Below are 17,511 nucleotides of genomic sequence, written 5' to 3' on the forward strand. Positions count from 1 at the left end.
ATCGTTTATGTAATTCATATGTGTATCTTAACACCCTCCCCTTCCCCCTGTTTTATCTTATGTAGTTTAGGTTATCCCTTATTTATAAATAATCTATCTGTATGCTTCTGATATTACCTTTGGATTGCAGCTTTCAGAATTTGGGCCTTTGGTTTAGAATAAGCCAAAAGCCAGTTAAAAATAGGACTCTACTCTCGTGTGAACCCACTTTTGTAAAGTGAACTGCAACAGAGCATCGATACTAACTGTATAGCCCCAAACCCATTTGCAGTCTTTAATCCAGGTTAAATATAGAGATAGTTGGTGGTCAACTTGAGTGTCTGCCAAATGTCATTAAATAAACATTCCTCAGTTACGGGCTTCCCTGATAGCTCAGTTGGTAAAGAATCTGGCTGCAATGCAGGAGACCCTGGTTCAATTCCTGGGTTGGGAAGATCCTCCTGGAGAAAGGATAGGCTACCCACTCTGGTATTCTTGGGCTTCCCTGGTGGCTCAGCTGGTAAAGAACCCACCTGCAACTTGGGAGACCTAGGTTGGGAAGATCCCCTGGAGAAGGGAAAGGCTACCCACTCTAGTTTTCTGGCCTGGAGAATTCCATAGACTATTTAGTCCATGGAGTCACAAAGAGTCGGACACAACTGAGCGACTTTCACAGTTATCCATGTTTTAAAAACTAGCAGACTTCTTTATTATATGAATAATCAAAAGGTTGTTTACTAATTACATATTCAAATGTTGCTGCTGTATTTTTCATTTGGTGCTTTTTTCAAGATGAGACTAGAACATCAGAATGTGAATTGATTTCCTAGGATGAGCTCATGAGCATTATTCTTCTGTTGCAGAGATTGAATTAAATAGTTTAATTGACCATATTTACATTTCATTCTTCTTGTATCCTCAGGATAATTAGAAGGAATTTGATTTTCTGCTTTTTAAAACAGTACTTTATTCTGTATTTTTTATTTCTTACAAACACAAAGGATTGAGGGTTTCTATGATGCTTTGCACATTGCTTTATTTTGGAATAGATAGTACAACCTGTGGACACTGTATTAACTCCATATTGGTTCTTGGCAGGGCTTTGGAATTTGGTTTCTTTTGATTTTGCTTCTTGTTGTCTAGACAGAAGACGGTCTTCTATCACTTCCAAGATCCTAGTCTTCCCTGCCAACTTCTCTTGTGCATTTTTATAGTTTTAAGTAATAACAATTGAATGGGAAAACACATTTAAGAGAGTCGATTACTTTTAACTAGAAATACTCTGTGCCAAAATCACAATTATAGCTTTAACATTATTAGCTATTGTAGAAGTTCAGCTCTTTCATTCCACTTTTCTTTTTCTACTGTACTTTTCTCAGGGTTCTATAGGGGAAGAAATGAGTGGAAGGATCAATAATTTCCATTCTCAGCTCTGATCCCAGTTAACATTGATGAAGTTGAACATTTTTCTGTTCAGTTTGTAGAGAACTCTTAATTTGCAATTTCTGATAGGTGTCTTATAAATAATGTTGAGGTTGTCCTAGAAGGATATGCCACACTTGTATATATAGTTGATCAGTACTCAGTATAATAAGCACAGCTCATTTTGTTGTGTTTCACTTTATTGCAATTCACGGATACTGTATTTTTTCAAATTGAAGGTTTGTGGCATGACCAGCAAGTCTACTGGAGCCATTTTTCTAACAGCATTTTGTCTTACTTTATGTCAGTATTACATTTTGGTACTTATTGCTGCATTTCAGACTTTTTCATCATTATTTTTAGGGTGAGCTTTGATCAATGACATTTGATGCTACTATTGTATCAAATAATTATTTTAGGGTTCACAAAATGCCCCCATATAAGATGATGAACTTAGCTGATGATGAACTTAATTGTTGTGTGTGTTCTGACTACTTTAATGGACTAGCCGTTCCCCTGTCTTGCTTCCCCTCCTTTGGCTTCTTTATTCTGAGACACAACAGTATTAAATTTATGTCAATGAATAACCTACAGTGGCCTCTGAGTGTTCAAGTGAAAGGAAGAGTCACATCTCTCACTTTCAGTCAAAAGCTAGAAATGATTAAGTTTAGTGAGGAAGGCATGTCAAAACCCAAGATAAGCCCCTAAAAAAGCTAGGGCCTATTTGCTGTATGATGCAGGGAGCTCAACCCAGTGCTCTGTGACAACCTACGGGGTGGGATGGCATGGGAGGTGGGAAGGAGGTTCATGAGGTAGGGGACATGTATACCTATGGCTGATTTGTGTACATGTATGGCAGAAACCAACAGAACACTGTAAAGCAATTATCCTCCAATTAAAAATAATTTTGTTTTTAAAGCTAAAGCTCTTGTGCTAGACAGTTAGCCAAGTTGTGAATGCAAAGGAAAAGTTCTTGAGGTGGGGGTTAAGTGCTACTCCAGGGAACACGTGAATGATACAGAAAGTTTGCGTGATCTGGATAGACAAATCAGCTACAGGATTCCCTTAAGCCAAAGCTTAATCCAGAGCAAGGCCCTAATTCTCTTCAGTTCTGTTAAGGGTGGGATAGGTGAGGATGCTGCAGAAGAAAAGTTTGAAGCTAGCAGTTGATTCATGATGTTTAAGGGAAGAAACCATCTCAATAACATAAAAGTATAAGATGAAACAGCAAATGCTGATGTAGACGATGCAACAAGTTATCCAAAAGATCTCGCTAAGAAAATTTAATGAAGGTGGCTACCTAAACAATGAAACAGGTTTTTCTTTGTAGACAAAACAGCCTTATATTGGAAGAAGATGTCATCTAAGACTCTAATAGCTGGAGAGGAAATGTCAGTGCCTGGTTTTAAAGAACAGGCTGACTCTCTTGTTATTGGCTAATGCAGCTAGTGACTTTAAGTTGAAGCCAGTGCTCATTTACTATTCTAAAAATCCTAGGACCTTTAACAATGATGCTAAATCTACTCTGCCTGTGCTCTATAAATGAACAACAAAGCCCGGATGACAATACATCTGTTTGCAACATGGATTTCTGAATATTTCAAGCCCACTATTGAGAACTAAAACTCAGGAAAAAAAAAAATTTCCTTTCAAAATGTTACTGCTCATTGACAATGCACCTGTTCATCCAAGAGGTGTGATGGAGATAAACAACAAGATCTATGTTGTTTCCATGCCTGCTAACAGCATCCATTCTGCAACCCATGATTCAAGGTGTTATTTTGACTTTCAAGTGTTATTATTTAAGAAATTCATTTTGTAAGGGTATAGTTTTTATAGATAGTGATCCCTTTGATGAATCTGGGCAAAGTTAATTGAAAATCGTGTAAAAAGGATTCACCATTCTAGATGTGGGTATGCCATTAAAAACATTCATGATTCACAGAAAGAGGTCAAAATACCACCATTCCCATCATCAAAATACCACAGGAGTTTGGAAGAAGTTGATTCCAACCCTTGTGGATGACTTTGAGCTTTTCAAGACTTCAGTGGAGGAAGTAACTGCAGATATGGCAGAAATAGCAAGAAAACTGGAATTCGAAATGGAGCCTTAAGATGTGACTGAATTGCTGCAATCTCATGATAAAACTTGAATGAATGAGGAATTGCTTCTTCTGGATGAGCAAAAAAAAAATGGTTCCTTAAGATGGAATTGACCCCTAGTGAAGATGCTCTGAAGATTGTTGAAATGACAACAAAGAATTTAGAACATTACCTAAACTTAGTTGATAAAGCAGTGGCAGGGTTTGAGAAGATGGACTTCAGTTTTGAAATTCTACTGTAGTTAAAAATGTAAACAAACATTGCATACTACAGAGAATTTGTTTATGAAAGGAAGAGTTGATTGATGTGACACACTTCACTGTTGTCTTAAGAAATTGCCATAGCAACCCCAGCCTTCAGCAACCACCACCCTGGTCAGTCAGCAGTCATCAGCATCAAGGCAGGACTCTCCCAACAGTAAAAGATTTTGACTCATGGAGTGCTCAGATGATGATTAACCTTTTTTAGCAATAAAGTATTTTGTAGTTAAGGTATGTACATTTTTTAAGGCATAATACCATTGCACTCTCAGTGGACTACAGTATAGTGTACACATAACTTTCATATGCACTGGGAAACAAAAAGATCTGTGTAACTCACTCTATTGCTATATTCACTTTATTGAGGTGGTCTTGAACCAAACCAACGTTATCTCTGAAGAATGCCTATAAATACTTGATGTGTTGTGCTTAGTCACTCAGTTGTGGCCGCCTCTTTGCAACCCCATAAACTGTAGCCCACCAAGCTCCTCTGTCTATAGCAATTCTCCAAGCAATAATTCTGGAGTGGGTTGCCATCCCTCCTCCAGGTGAGGTGAAGTGAGAGTCACTGTCGTGTCAGACTTTGCAACCCCATGGACTATATGTATGTATATATTGCTGCTGCTGCCAAGTCGCTTCAGTCGTGTCTGACTCTGTGTAACCCCATAGATGGCAGCCCACCAGGCTCCTCTGTCCCTGGGATTCTCCAGACAAGAATGCTGGAGTGGGTTGCCATTTCCTTCTCCAATACATGAAAGTCAAAAGTGAAAGTGAAGTCTCTCAGTCGTGCCCGACTCTTAGCGACCCCATGGACTGCAGCCTACCAGGCTCCTCCATCCATGGGATTTTCCAGGCAAGTGTACTGGAGTGGGGTGCCATTGCCTTTTCCATGATACATATATAGTCCCTGAAATTCTCCAGGCCAGAATATTGGAGTGGGTGGCCTTTCTCTTCTCCAGAGGATCTTCCCAACCCAGGGATCAAACCCAGGTCTCCTGCACTGTGAACTGATTCTTTACCAGCTGAGCCACCAGGGAAGCCCAAGAATACTGGAGTGGGTAGCCTATCCCTTCTCCAGTGAATCTTCCCATCCCAGGAATTGAACCGGGGATCTTCCCAATCCAGGGATCAAACCCAGGTCTCCCTTATTGCATGTGGATTCTTTACCAGCTGAGCCCCCAGGGAAGACCAAATACTTGATGAGTGTTTGCTAAAAACAGTTTTTCATTTACTGTAAAGGAAATCATTGGTAGGGTTAATGTGGTTCTTTTGTGGTACCACTTTTTCATTTCACCTTGTACAGATATGGAGCAATTACACATTCATCTGATCTTGCCCTTTTAGTTCATCGGTCCCAACTGTCTTAAAAGCCATTAGCATAACGACTTATTGATAATCTCTAAAATGAAGTCTTAAGCTCTTTAGCTTATTCGTAACCTGACTTGTGCCTTCTTTACTTTCATCTTACATTGTTCTATTCAACCATTTTGTATTTTTGCACATTGTCCCTTACCTGAAAAATTTCTGACTTCTGTTACTAAAGATCTTGTAATTTGATTCCTAATATACACATGCAAATCTTACACATATATGCCTGTGGTTCTTTTGTCTTATTCATCTTTATATCCCCTCTGTTTGGCAAATAGTACCAACTAAATTTTATTGAATAACTGAATATTTTGTGAAGCGTTTTGGCTCATAGTGTTTCTTATTTTTCAGAAATACTTATTTTGCCTTTTTGTATAAAAATACATGTAAATATATTTGGTAACAGCTTTATTGAGATATACTTCATGTATGAATCATTCGCTTATTTAAAGGGTACAGTTAGCGTGGTGTGCTCAGAGCAGGGGGCCTGAAGAAATGGCTCACTGTTTACAACACACCCAACAGGAATCTGGGTTCATTGTGACAGGAGACACAAAATGTGTGGCCTTTCCATGAACAAGTACCCAACACATGTCCCCCTGCACCTCCATGTGGCTTCGGGACAGGACCAGTGAGACAGGGCTCAACATTGGAAGAAAAAGTATTTAGTGGGGAAGCTTGCTACCTAGAGCTTGTCCAGTCCACACGTGGGTGGGCCATGATTAATCTTATAAAGTCTTTGAACCTCTCTTTTCAAGGAGAAATAAAGAAAGAAAAAGAGATTCCAACTATATGCCATTCTGGAAAAGGCAAAACTGTGGAGACAGTAAAAAGATCAGTGGTTGTCAGGAGTTTGTGGAGAGATGAATATACACGGTACAGAAGTTTTTATGAGCAGTGAAAATACTTTGAATGGCTTTATAACGATGGATACATGTCATTATGTGTGTGTGCTAAATTCCTTCAGTTGTCCGACTCTTTGCGACCCCATGGACTATAGCCCACCAGGCTCCTCTGTCCATGGGATATTCCAGGCAAGAGTACTGGAGTGGGGTACCATTGCCTTCTCCGACATGTAACCCATAGGACTATAGAAATTCTAACTGTAGCTTGGAGTTATAACCATATGTGGAAAAAGATTTGTTGTGGTTTCTTTTAAACTGTGGTAAAATGTGCAAAATATGAATTTTACCATTTTCACCAGTCTAAAGTGTGTAATTTGTGGCATTAGGCATATTCCCATTGCTGTGCATCCATCACCACCATTCGTCTTTAGAACTCTTCCTCTTCCTGCACAGAAGCTCTGTACCCATTAGAGAGTGACTCTTTGTTTCCTCCCTCACTATTAAGTATGATGTTGGACTTGTTTTTTCTTTTTTTTTCTTTTAAAGAGTCCTTTACTAAGTTCCTTTCTATTTCTAGTTTGCTGAGAGGTTTTTTTTTTTTTTAAATCATGAATGGATGTTGAATACTCGTGAATGCTTTCTCTGCTTCTATTGAAAAGCTCATATGGTTTTTCTTAGTCTGTCAATACAACAGATTACATTGAGGTTTTTTTTCACATTGAATTGTTCTTTTATTCCTGGATGAACTCCACTCTGCTGTGATATAGTATCCTTTTTATATATTACTGGATTCTATTTGCTAACATTTTGTTGAGAATTTTTGTTGAGAATATCTTCATGGGAGATGTTGGTGTGTAATTTTCTTATAATGTTTTTGTCTGGTTTTGGTATTAGGATAATGCTGGTATTATAGTGAGTTGGAAATGTTCTCTACTCACTTATATGTTGGAAGAAATTATGTAGAATTCGTATTGTTTCTCCCTTGAATGGTCTCTATTGAAACCATTTGGTCCTATTATTTTCTTTATTTGGAGGGATTAGGTTTTATTTAATTTTTTAGTAAACCTAAGATTATTCAGGTTATCTGTTTTTTATCTTGAGTGAGTTTTGATAGTTTGTATCTTTTAAAAAATTGGTTGATTTTGCCTTAATTTTCTGATTTAGGGACATATAGTTGTTTATCGTCTTCCTTATTATCTCTTAACTGTCTGTGGGATCAGTAGTGATATTTTGTCTTTCATTTCTGATACTGGTAATTTATGTCTTCTTTTTTTTATCACAATCAGTCTGCCTGGGGGTCTAGTGATTTTATTGAATTTTTTTCCCAGTTACCAGCTTTTTATTTTATTTTTCCGATTTTGATTTCATTATTTCTGTACTCATTATTTTCTTTTCCATCTGCATTAGGCTTAATTTGCTCTTCTTCCTTTAGTGTGAGGTGGGAGCTGTGGTTAATGAACTTCTGTCTCTTCTAGGTCAGTGTTCAATGCTGTAAATGATCATTAGGCATTGTTTTAGCTGCATCCCTCATATTTGATGTGTTGTACTTTCATTTCCATTAGTTTAAAATATTTTTTATTTCCCTTGAAACATCTTTAACTTAATATGGTCTACTTTTAAGTGAAAATGTATCACATGCAAGAATCTTTAAACAGTCTACTTGTATTGCTCCCCTCCTGGCCTTTGTGCTATTGTCATATATTTTACTTTGAGTTCAGTTCAGTCGCTCAGCCAAGTCTGACTCTTTGCAACCTCATGGACTGCAGCATGCCAGGCCTACCCCTGTCTATCACCAACTCCTGGAGTTTACTTAAACTCATGTCCGTTGAATCAGTGATGCCATCCAACCATCTCATGCTCTGTCGTCCCCTTCTCCTCCTGCCTTCGCTCTTTGCCAGCATCAGGGTCTTTTTAAATGAGTCAGTTCTTCGCAACAGGTGGCCAAAGGATTGGAGTTTCAGCTTCAGCATCAGTCCTTCCAGTGAATATTCAGGACTGATTTCCTTTAGGATTGACTGGTTGGATCTCCTTGTCTTCAAGGGACTCTGAAGAGTCTTTTCCAAAACCACAGTTCAAAAGCGTCAATTCTTCAGCACTCAGCTTTCTTTATAGTCCAACTCTCACATCCATATATGACTACTGGAAAAACCATGGCTTTGACTGGACGGACTTTTGTTGGCAAAGTAATGTCTCTGCTTTTTAATATGCTGTCTAGGTTGGTCATAGCTTTTCTTCTAAGAAGCGAGCGTCATTTAATTTCATTGTGGCAGTCACCATCTGCAGTGATTTTGGAGCCCCCCAAAATAAAGTCTCTCACTGTTTCCCCATCTATTTGCCATGAAGTAATAGGACCAGCTATTTGTAAGGCCTTCCCAGACAGCCATTTTGCTTTTTTGCATTTTTTTCTATGGGAATGGTCTTGATCCCTGTCTCCTGTACAATGTCACGAACCTCATTCCGTAGTTCATCAGGCACTCTATCTATCAGATCTAGGCCCTTAAATCTATTTCTTACTTCCACTGTATAATCATAAGGATTTGATTTAGGTCATACCTGAATGGTCTAGTGGTTTTCCCTACTTTCTTCAATTTAAGTCTGAATTTGGCAATAAGGAGTTTATGGTCTGAGCCACAGTCAACTCCCGGGCTTGTTTTTGCTGACTGTATAGAGCTTCTCCATCTTTGGCTGCAAAGAATATAATCAGTCTGATTTCGGTGTTGACCATCTGGTGATGTCCATGTATGGAGTCTTCTCTTGTGTTGTTGGAAGAGGGTGTTTGTTATGACCAGTGCATTTTCTTGGCAAAACTCTATTAGTCTTTGCCCTGCTTCATTCCGTATTCCAAGGCCAAATTTGCCTGTTACTCCAGGTGTTTCTTGACTTCCTACTTTTGCATTCCAGTCCCCTATAATGAAAAGGACATCTTTTTTGGAGGGAAAGTTATGACCAACCTAGATAGCATATTCAAAAGCAGAGACATTACTTTGCCAACAAAGGTCCGTCTAGTCAAGGCTGTGGTTTTTCCAGTAGTCATGTATGGGTGTGAGAGTTGGACTATAAAGAAAGCTGAGTGCCGAAGAATTGATGCTTTTGATCTGTGGTGTTGGAGAAGACTTGAGAGTCCCTTGGACTGCAAGGAGATCCAACCAGTCCACCCTAAAGATCAGTCCTGAGTGTTCATTGGAACGACTGATGTTGAAGCTGAAACTCCAATACTTTGGCAACCTGATGCGAAGAGCTGACTCATTTTAAAAGACTCTGATGGTAGGAAATATTGAGGACAGGAGGAGAAGGGGCTGACGAGGATAAGATGGTTAGATGGCATCACCGACTCAATGGACATGGTAAACTCTGGGAGTTTGTGATGGACAGGGAGGCCTGGTGTGCTGCAGTTCATGGGGTCGCAAAGGGTTGGACACAACTGAGAAACTGAACTGAACTGAACTGGAGCATCCCTTTAGCCAGTCTTGGCAGGAGAAGATTTTTCTCTACATGTATGCAAACATTTTTATTATCAGGCAACCATCAAAAGAGATCAGAAGAAATGGTCTGAATTTATGACCCAAAAGATCATAAATTTGGACAGATCTGGGCTAGAAAATGTCTTGCAAAACATATGTATGGCCCAACACTTTTACATGTTGGCAACATTTTTGACTACTTCTGACCACATGTGTTGGTTAATTCCTAACTCCCTAAATTTCTATTTTTCCCATCTCACCTCCTACAGTCTATTTCCCTGTCATTTCTACTCCTCTGCCACTTTTTTTTTTAATATAGCACAAATGAAATGTACATCTGCTCATTTATTTATTCCCATACCAAACATTGAGCATCTATACTGTACAGACACTGTGTTAGGAAGGTCCTAGTGATAGATACATACATAACAAAAGAACCCTTCTGTTTGGTTATTATTCACTCATATCACAGATGCCCAAAGAAGAAGAATCTCAATAAAACTTTAAAAAAAATCTTTGCTATTTGAAACTTTTCTGGGCCTTTTATATGATTTCTTTTAGTTTGGGGGCATTTGGTCATATATTACATGTGGCTGATTTAAAATTCACTTGAGAAACTTGTGTACATGTGCTTCTTTGGTCCCAGGGCTAGGGGCCCAATCAGTAGAAGTCCCAGTCTTTTCCTACTGTTCCTGTATGTTTCATGTATTTTATCCATATTCTTTTATCTTTTCCCTATTGTGCTATGCCATAGTAAGAATGACAGAGGTTAGTAAGTTTCCTTAAATAATCAAAGAATTTTTTGCTGAATGCAGTTAAATTATTCAAGGAATTTGGTGAATTAGGAAAAACAAAATATTTTAATGAGACATGAAGAATTTTCTAAATGAAACTTTGTCATTTTCATGATGTGAGTTTCATTTTTTTAAAAAAGAATATTGCTGCAATTGGATTTTTTTTTCTTGTTAAGTTTCCATTTTTTTTTTTTTGGTGAGACTTTTCATTGTTTTTCAGACAAAAGTAAGTTGTTTTTTAAAAGCTCATTTTGGAAATGGTTAACCATTTTTAAGTTGAACTAGGGCATAAAGTTTTGATCTAAGGGGGACTTATTTACATACTTATTGTATTTGTAAGTTTGACTTCAGTATAGCCAGCTCTCTGAGCACAGCTCACAGTAGACTCATTAAAGTGTGATTGTAATGTAAATGACGTTTTAGAAATTGAACTCAAGTTTTAATATAACCACTTAACTGATCAAGAAATCTATAGTTTGAAATTTGGTTACAGTGTTTGCCTTAAAGTTGATCCTTATTGCCATGGTTTTTGGAATATCTTTTTATTTACTGGCATAGTTCCTTTCTTCTTTACCTTAATGTTTTCCTTTATTAATTAGAATTAGAGAACCATCTGGCTCCCATAACTTTTATGTTTCAATGAGATTCTCAAATGTGATTTACTCAACAACAAAATCACTCAGATTAGTAGCAGTTTGCAATTATTAGCAAAGTTCTGGTGTACAGTTCCTTATATTCTTTCTCATCTACTATTTTTTAGCAGTTCTTTCCTGTGAAACTGTTAGGTATTTCAACCTAGCAACCTTATGCAAAATGGAAGCAGGAAAAGGGGAAAAGCTGAGTTAAGAGAGAAAAGAGAAGGAGAAAAACACTGCATGCTCAGCCCTTTCCACCACCCTGTGCAAGGTCTTTCTCCGTATTTTTATTTGCCTTATGCTCCACTCGCCTTCTACTTTTCAGAGTCCTCATGTAGTTGGGTTTTGTATTTTGTCTGAAATTCGTATTTTTAATCAGTGGGGTTGGGAGACAGACAGAGGCTATATATGGTTTATGGTACTATAGTGGAACTGGAACTTAGACTTGTCTTTTAAGAAACCTCAAAAGAACATTCATTTGTTTGTTTATTTATTTAAATTTTTTTATTGGGGTATAGTTGCTTTACTCAGTCCTGTCTGACTCTGTGACTCCATGGACCATACAGTCCATGGAATTCTCTAGGCCAGAATACTGGAGTGGGTAGCCTTTCTCTTCTCCAGAGGATCTTTCCAACTCAGGGATCAAACCCAGGTCTCCTGCATTACACGTGGATTCTTTACCAGATGAGCCACAAGGGAAGCCCCCACAATGTTGGTTAGTTTTTGCTCTACAGCAAAGTGAATCAGTTATACATATATCCAGTCTTTTTTAGATTTTCTTCCCATTTAGGTCACCAGAGATCATTGAGTAGAGTTCCCTGTGATATACAATAGGTTCTCATACACAGTAATGTATATATGTCAATCCCAGACTCCCAGTTTGCACCAGCCCCCTTCTTCCTTTGAAAACCATAGGTTTGTTTTCTACATCTGTGACTCTATTTTTACTTGTAAATAGGTTCATCTATACCATTTTTCTAGATTCCATATATGAACGATATTATACAGTATTTGTTTTTCTCTTTCTGACTTACTTCATTCTGTACGTCAATCTCTAGGTCCATCTACATGTCTGCAAATGGCACTGTTTCTTTCCTTTTTATGGCTGAGTGATATTTCATTGTACATATGTACCACATCTTCTCTATCTGTCCTTCTTTCAGTGGTCATTTAGGTTCCTTCCATGTCCTGTTCATTGTAATAATGCTGCAATGAACATCAGGGTGCATACATCCTTTCGAATTACAGTTTTCTCCAAATATATGTCTAGGAGTGGGATTGCTGGGTCAGATGGTAACTCTATGAATATTTTTAGTTTTTTGCTGTTTTCCATAGTGGTTGTACCAATTTTACATTTCCGCCAACAGTGTAAGATGGTTATCTTTTCTTCACATCCTCTCCAGCATTTATCCTTTGTAGATTTTTTGATGATGGCCATTTTGACTAGTGTGAAGTGATATCTCATTGTAGTTTTGATTTGCATTTCTGTAATAATTAGTGATGTTGAACCTCTTTTCATGTGTTTGTTGGCCATCTGTCTTCTTTGGTGAAATGTCTATTTCGGTCTTCCACCCATTTTTGGATTGGGTCTTTGTTTTTTTTTAATACTGAACTGCATGTACTGTCTGTGTATTTTGGAGATTAATCCCTTATCAGTTGCTTCATTTGCAGATGTTTTCTCCCGTTCTGACAGTTGTCAGTTGTCTTTTCATTTTATTTTAGAATTATTTTTTAAAGCAGGAGGAAAAGTATTTTGTCTTTTCACCATATAAAGCTAATGACTTTCACTTATTTTTACTTTGATGTAAGAATACTTTTTAAACACTGCTTCCTAAATTTGATTTGTCTTCATTAAAGAAGCATCTGGAACTTTTTTTTGAATCTTGGAAGTTGGTTTTCTAAGCTTATCTTTCTGCATTATGTAGTATCCCTAGTTATTTGGTATATTTATGATTTCTTATCAAATTAAATGTATCTTAAATACTTGAATTGTCAAGAAGCTGGTGTATGACACAGCAGAGAATTTGGAACAGGTGCCAACCCACTTGCTAGTGCCTGTCCTTACGTCGGGACTTGTTAGTGTACAAGAACAAAGTGAAAAGCACTCTTTGTTGCCATATATTCTATAAAAATTAACACTTTCAAAAGAATTTTTGTTCCTGGCAGTGTAATACTTGGCACATAGCAAATAAGAGAATCTTGACTAACAGGTATATAAGGACACTGTCAGCCCCATATAAGGACACTGTCAGCCCCTCTGGAGCTACTGAATTCCTCTTTCATAGTCATTTTTCTTGTTCCTTAATTTTTATTTTGTCCTCTTGGAAGTTGTCTGTAAAAGTTTTTTTGTTTTGTTTTGTTTTAACCTGATCATCAAGTCTTCTGGCTTCTGTAGGTGTGCAGTTTGAACTGAGTTTTTGTTTGTGCAGTTTGAATTGAGTTTTTGTTTTTGGGGTTTTTTTGGATTTGTGTCATTGTTGGATGCTTGTTCAGAAAGTACTTATTTGTACTTATTTGTGAGGGGCATTTCCCTTTGGGAAATTTATTTCACTGTTCTGTGCTTCTTTGACAGCTGTTCCTTCACTTCTAACTTTATTACTAATTTAAAACGTTATAAAACCATATGTGAGCAGCTGTTCACCATTTTCATCAGAACAAAATAAGAAAGAAAGGACCCAAATATTATCAGGAATGATTTAGGTTAGATTGTAAGAATAATTTTTTTGGTAGTTATGATATAGTGTAACTTATTTAAAAGACAGTTATAGAATTAAAAATGATTTTAAAGAGCATAAAATAGTATTTGTTGAAAGATGAAATACTGACTGAAGGAACGATAGCGAACCAGCTAGTTTTTGAATTCTTGTTCTGGAATTTTATAATTTCATGGTGTTTATTCTTCTCTTACAGACCTTTTTCCATTACTTTCTGTGCTTTAAGATTCTTCTATGCAATAGTATTCTGAAACCAATTTACATTTATTTTTAATAGGTTTCTTAGCTGTACAAAGACATTTATTTGGCATGCATTTGCTAAATAAAAATGTAAAACCTGTTTGCCTGTAGTTTAAGAAATGTGGTAATGTGTTTTAAGAAAAATAATAGAAAAGTTATGGTAATTCAGTATTGTTTATGAAACTACAGATGTTATGGCTTGATTGTCCTTAGTCTTCTATCACTAGTCCTTCAAAATATTACTATTCAGACATTTAAAATAAAAATAATACTTATGTAGTGTTTATTAGTTACCACGTGCTAGGCAAAGTTCAGCTAATGAAATATGTACTAAACTTTTTGATTCTCACAATAATCCTGAAACCTTAGGTTTTGTTGTCCCCTTATTATAGATGAGAAAGAAATTTACAGAGATTAAGTAAATTGGCCCAAGTGATACAGTAACTAGTGAAAGTGAAAGTCACTCAGTCCTGGCTGACTCTTTGCGACCCCATGGACTGTATAGTCCATGGAATTCTCCAGGCCAGAATACTGGAGTGGGTAGCCTTTCCCTTTTCCAGGGGATCTTCCCAACCCAGAGATCGAACCCAGGTCTCCCACATTGCAGGCAGATTCTTTACCAGCTGAGCCACGAGGGAAGCCCAAGAATACTGGAGTGGGTAGCCTTTCCCTTCTCCAGGAATCGAACTGGGGTCTCCTGCATTGCAGGCGGATTCTTTACTGAGCTATGATGGAAGCCAGTAACTTCATACAAAATGAAGTGTATGAAGTTTTTAAAAAGTAGAATATAAAGTTCTGTTATATTATGCACAGGCACAGCCATTTGAAAGACTAGAAAGTACTACCCCACAATATTAAAAATGGTTCTTTTTAGGTGATGAGGTAACAGGTAATTCTTACATTGTCTTTCATAATTTCTTACAGGTTGTACTAGCTATAAGAGCTATAATACCTAACCTCATAAACATATGAGGTGGGAATTGGTATTATTACCTTCATATTCTAACACTTTGACATAAGTCTTTATATATGCCACCTTTTCCAAATTTCTGTCCTCCTCATCTCACATATTTAAGAACGTTAACCTATTTTATTTTCTCAGTAGTTTTTGTATTATTTTGTGTGTAGACAGATGTTTTATGTCTTTAGTCAAAGACTATGTCTTTTAAGATACTTCCCTTATTCCTCTTTCTAGATTAAAAATATTTGAGGACATTATCTCATTTTCTTTTGTGCCCTTACACTAAGACAAGTTGAGCACAAAGAAGACATTAAAGTTTATTGAATTTATTTCCCTTGTAAATTCCCCAGTGCAACTGGAAACTAATTCCTTAATTTCCAAATGTATTTTTCTCTCTTTTAATGTAACTTTCAATTATACATTTCCCCAAGTCTGAATCCTGACTGTTAAGCTTGACTTGGTTTTCTTTTTTACATCTCCTCTCCAAATCTAATTAAGACTCATTGATTAGTCTTTTTAAATAAAGTTAATATAATTTTAATCCTTTTTCCTCCATAGTAATGCAGATAACTATGGTCTCTTATAAGACTTGGTGTAGAAGCCTCTCCTCCCCATCTTCCCAGTTTTAATCCCCGCTCCACTTTATAACCACAGTGCTCTTCTGGAGATCTGATCACATCATTTTCCTTATTAAGTTGCTCTCCATTGCTCTCGGGATAAAGTATAAATTTTTTGATGTTTTATGAATCTTCAGTGTCTGATAGCTTCATATGTTGGCTGACTTCTCTTGTTTCTCTTCTTCTGGTCTCAATTCTAGCCACACTGAATTACCTTTATTTCACCTAATGTTTGATGCCTTTTTTTTTTTTTTTTTCTTCACACTTTCTCTTTTCCATGGCATTCGCTGTTATTTTCAGCTGGCTAATTTTCTGTTCATCAGATCCCACTTTATATGTCACTTATGAAAAGCTTTTCTTAACCATCCATTTAAACTCTGTGACTACCCTTTTAGCATATACCAGGCTTTATAGTAATTATATAACTGTGGAAGTATGCCTTTTTAAGGAAATATTCCATCAAGTCAGAAACTCAGTATGGACAAGTATTATTTTGTCCCTAGGAACTAGCATAGTGTGAACAGGCATTTAAACAACATTTAATAGATTGATTGATGTTTTGCAGATGACTTTGCCTTCTATTTTCCTGAAAGGCTAGAGTTTCTGATGTAACTCCCTGCTTTCCTGCGAGTCTTAAACTTATCTTTATCTGTTTACTCTCCTTCCCTGTCATTGCTTGGGAGGATAAATACTTAACTGAAATATAAAATGGAAAACATAAGTGTGATAGAAATAGAGGAATATGAACTATCTTTCAAGAAGTTTAGCACTGAGAAAGATGGGGAAATAATAGTAGAAATAATATCAAAGTAAGGTTGCTTTGAAGCATAGGGAGAAATGGGAAATATTTGTAGACTGAGGAAAAAATACAGATTCATGTTGATGTATGGCAGAGGCCATCACAGTATTGTAAAGTAATTATGCTCCAATTTAAATAAATAATTTTTTTAATAATATAATTAAAGCAGGAATAGCGAGAGACAACTGGTGAAGCAAGAGACCCCAAACATCAGGAGATAGGAAGGGGACGGCTTTGTTTTATCTCAGGGCAATGGACCAGCACTTCAGTATAGACTACTAGGCCATGCAGTGGCCTTGGTGTTTTGGCCTATTGCATTTCCAGTGAACATTCAGTTTTCTGGTAAGAGCATCTTAGTTTTTCTTGAGAAACAAGCCTTCTCCAGCTTTTGGTCCAGCTGACACTGTTTGCTTCTACTCTCTGATCCGTAACTAAAGAGATTATTTTTATGCTATGGATTTCCTTATCTTTTATTTTGGTGATTTCCATGTGTGTTTCATGGAGGTGCTTCAGGAGTTTAATATCTGATATTGCGTTCTTTTAAATGATTCTTTTTAAAGATTTTTTGAAAGGCTGATTAAAACCAAAATATACTCAAATGTATTAAATTATATCATATTGAAGATTATCAGATTATATTGCTAGTTATAGTTTCATATAAATCTGAGAAAACCATTTTTCTCACCATTTGTAAGCATACCATTGGATTTTGTTTTAAATGCTATTGATTAGGAAGGATTTGGTTCTATACTAACTTTTAAGAAAATTCTATCTGTATATGTGTGCTTTTGTAAATTTTTGTTATTCAGTCACCAGGTTGTGTCTGACTCTTAGCAACCGCATGAACTGCAGCACACCAGGCTTCCCTATCCTTCACTGTCTCCTTGAGTTTGCTCAGACTCATGTCCATTGAGTCACTAATGGTTAGCTCATCCTCTGTCGCCCCCTTGTCTTGCCCTCAGTCTTTCCCAGCATCAGGGTCTTTTCCAATGAGTTGGTTCTTTGCATCACGTAGCCAAAGTATTGGAAGTTCAGCTTCAGCACAGGTTCTTCCAATGAATATTCAAGGTTGATTTCCTTTAGGATTGAGTGGTTTGATCTCATTCTCCAAGGGACTCTCAAGAGTCTTCTCCAGCACCACAGTTCTAAAGTGTCAATTATTTGGTGCTCAGCCTTCTTTATGGTCCAACTTTCACATCCATACATGAATACTGGAAAAACCATAGCTTTGACTATATGGACTTTTGTCAGCAAAGTGATGTCTCTGCTTTTTTATACACTGTCTAGGTTTGTCAAAGCTATTCTTCTAAGGA

At 37.0% G+C, this 17,511-nt stretch overlaps 1 protein-coding gene and 1 non-coding gene across 6 annotated transcripts in view; both read left to right on the forward strand.

Moving 5' to 3' along the window:
* SPATA5 (spermatogenesis associated 5) overlaps nt 1-17,511 on the forward strand; it is a 322,015-nt gene that overhangs the window by 43,995 nt on the left and 260,509 nt on the right. The gene's annotated exons all lie outside the window — the stretch shown is intronic.
* On the forward strand, nt 5,597-5,725 carry LOC113875169. Its single transcript, XR_003506180.1, has one exon. It is a non-coding gene; the product is annotated as a small nucleolar RNA SNORA11 (small nucleolar RNA).

This window comes from Bos indicus x Bos taurus, chromosome 17 (genome assembly GCF_003369695.1).
Source record: "Bos indicus x Bos taurus breed Angus x Brahman F1 hybrid chromosome 17, Bos_hybrid_MaternalHap_v2.0, whole genome shotgun sequence".
In the NCBI taxonomy this organism is placed as follows: Eukaryota; Metazoa; Chordata; class Mammalia; order Artiodactyla; family Bovidae; genus Bos; species Bos indicus x Bos taurus.